This window comes from Triticum dicoccoides, chromosome 6A (assembly GCF_002162155.2).
Source record: "Triticum dicoccoides isolate Atlit2015 ecotype Zavitan chromosome 6A, WEW_v2.0, whole genome shotgun sequence".
In the NCBI taxonomy this organism is placed as follows: Eukaryota; Viridiplantae; Streptophyta; class Magnoliopsida; order Poales; family Poaceae; genus Triticum; species Triticum dicoccoides.
In genome coordinates this window covers 354,078,522-354,081,977 of record NC_041390.1, presented here as the reverse complement: position 1 = coordinate 354,081,977, position 3,456 = coordinate 354,078,522, and positions in this window count along the sequence as shown.

Genomic DNA, 3,456 nt, shown 5'->3' with positions numbered 1-3,456 from the left:
AATTTTTTTGGTATTTTGCGTTTCCTACCCATAACTAAAGATAGAAAACAACCAAAAACATCAAATAAAAATTACTTAGTGATAAAGTAAACAAGCACACACGAGAATATTCACCCCACGCTATTGCTCCCCGGCAACGGCGCCAGAAAAAGGTCTTGATAACCCACAAGTATAGGGGATCGCAACATTTTTCAATAAGTAAGAGTGTCGAACCCAATGAGGAGCTAAAGGTAGAACAAATATTCCCTCAAGTTCTATCGACCACCGATACAACTCTACGCACGCTTGACGTTCGCTTTACCTAGAACAAGTATGAAACTAGAAGTACTTTGTAGGTGTTGTTGGATATGTTTGCAAGATAATAAAGAGCAAGTAAATAAAAGGTAGGGGCTGTTGTAAGTAAAGAAGCAATAAAGTAAATATAGCGAGTGTGAAAAAGTGGTGGTAGGAGTTGCGAGATCGCCCCTAAGCAATTGACTACTTTACTAGACCGATAGCAAGTATTATGTGGGAGAGGCCACTGCTAGCATGTCATCCCTTACTTGGAATTCTATGCACTTATGATTGGAACTATTAGCAAGCATCCGCAACTACTAATGTTCATTAAGGTAAAACCCAACCATAGCATTAAGATATATTGGTCCCCCTTCAACCCCGTATGCATCAATTTCTATGCTAGGTTGAAACTTCTGTCACTCTTGCTCTCCAATACATAGTCCTATCAACATACAAGTAACCCTATGGTGTGATCCACGCGCACGCTCATATGATGGGCACCAAAGAACAACAACATAGCCACAAACAAATTAAATCAATCATAGCAATTCATCAACCATCGATAGGACAACGAAAATCTACTCAGACATCATAGGATGGCAACACATCATTGGATAATAATATGAAGTATAAAGCACCATGTTCAAGTAGAGGGTACATCGGGTTGCGGGAGAGTGGACCACTGTAGATAGAGGGGGGAAGGTGATGGAGATGTTAGTGAAGATGGCGGAGGTGTTGGTGAAGATCGCGGTGATGATGATGATGGCCACGGCGGCGTTCCGGCGCCACCGGAGGAGAGGAGGAGAGGGCCCCCCTTCTTCCTCTTCTTCCTTGACCTCCTCCCTAGATGGGAGAAGGGTTTCCCCTCTGGTCCTTGGCCTCCATGGCATGGGAGGGGCGAGAGCCCCTTCGAGATTGGATCTATCTCTCTGTTTCTCTTTGGTTCTTCGTTCTATTCTGGCTCTGTTTCACTGTTTCATATATATATATGGAGATCCGTAACTCCGATTGGCCTGAAACCTTCGCCGTGATTTTTTTCCGAATATTAGCTTTCTTGCGGCAAAAGAAGAGCGTCAACCGCCTTACGGTGGGCTCACGAGGGTAGGGGGCGCGCCCTAGGGAGGGGCGCCCCCCCTGCCTCGTGACCACCTCGAGCACTAGTCTGCGTTGATTTTCCTTCCGAATTTTCCATATTTTCCAAAAATAAGCTCCGTCCGTTTTTGTCCCGTTTGGACTCCGTTTGATATGGATATTCTGCGAAACCAAAAACATGCAACAGACAGGAACTGGCACTGGGCACTGGATCAATATGTTAGTCCCAAAAATAATATAAAAAGTTGCCAAAAAGTATATGAAAGTTGAATAATATTGGCATGGAACAATCAAAAGTTATAGATACGACGGAGACGTATCATCCGGCGAGCGGGAGACGATGGAGCAGCGGACGGCGGGGCTGGCTGGCGGAGGTGCGGGCTTCCGGGCGGCGGGGACGGCACGGTTGTTGGCAGAGCGACGAAGCAGCGCGCGTTGGCCGGAGGGCGGCGCAAGGCGGGAGCAGTGCGGCGTGGCTCATCGGAGTCCGGCGAGCTCCGGCGAGCGGGAGCGGGTGGCGGCGCGAACGGGCCCCGATGGGCTCGGGCGGGCTCCGCGCGGGCGTGGGCGGGCCGTGGCGGCGGGGAGGAGAGAGGGCGCGGGCGAGGTGGCGCGCTACGGTTGGTGGAGAGCGGCGGCGGGGTGACATGGCGTCCTCGGATTGGTCCGGGCGACGTGGATGCTGGACATGTCCGGCGCGGGAGGAAGAAACATCCGGCGAAGTGAGGGGAGTGGTGCTAGGGTTTGTACTGCGCGAAAAAGTCGGAGGGAAACACATATTTATAGCTAGGAGGAGGTAGGAGTATCCAAATGGAGTGCGGTTTTCGCCCACGCGATCGTGATCGAATGGCCGAGAGGATGGAGGGGGTTTGGATGGGTTTGTGGGCTGACTCGGAGGGGTGTTGGACTGCAACACACACGAGGCCTATACGGTTTTCCCTGATTAACCGTTGAAGTATCAAACGGTCTCCAAATGGCACGAAACTTGACAGGCGGTCTACCGGTGGTGTACCAAGACCGCTTGGCAAATCTTTGTCCATTCCGAGAAAGTTTAACATCCGCACACGAAAAGAGACAAAAGGGGACACCGGGGGACGTATGAGTGTCGGATTGAGAAACGGACAAAGGGGGAAATGCTCGGATGCATAAGACGAACACGTATGCAAATGCGATGCACATGATGACATGATATGAATGCATGACAAGAACAAAATGCAAAACGAAGACAAAACCCAACCACGAAGGGAAACTCATATCGCATCTCCGGAAAAGGCAAGAATCGGAGTACAAATATGAAAAGTTGTATCCTGGGCATTACACACATCCCCTCCGCCGCCCTCCTCCGCCGTTGCCCTCCGCCCCCGTCGCCCTCGTCGCCTCCCCGCCGCCGCCGCCCGCCGCTGAATCGAGTGGTAACCGGCGCGGGATTCAGCCCCTCCAGCGGTCCGACTGCCGCGGTAGGCCTCCGCCGGGTCTTTTAGGCTGCCGCCGACCTCCTCACGTCGGCCGTGACCCTGTCCACGGCCGTTGCGCCGTCCGCACAACCATCTCCCCGCCGCCCGGTTGCCGAACTAGTCTTCGCCGCCCGCCGAGCTCCTCTTGGCCGTCCTCCAACCTCATTTCTTATCACCGCCGCCGTCCGGAGCCGACCGCAGCCGTCAGCAGCAGCCAATCCAACCGGCGGCCATCTTCTTCCACCGCGCGCACAAGGTGTTCGACGAAATTCCCCACCGTTGCTGGACAGCGGCTGAACAGCAGCCGGGCGGCTGCTGGCCGGTTTTGAACCATGAATTTGGACCATCTATTGGAGTTATTTTTTTGGACCATGAATTTGGAGGAGTTGACTTTTTTTAAGCTCTAAAACATACTTTCTGACTGTCCAAAATTACATCTCCAGTTTTGAACAGCCATAATTTGAACCATCTATTGAAGATGCTGCGCACTCGGCCGCCAATCGAAAATGTTTCTTTTCGCGGCCACACCCTGCTGTTACATTTTGGCGGGGAAAATCTGTCGAACTCGAACCCTAACCAGGCGGCGCCATGAACAAGTTCCTCGTCGCGGCGCCGCCTTCCGCCGACGAGGGCC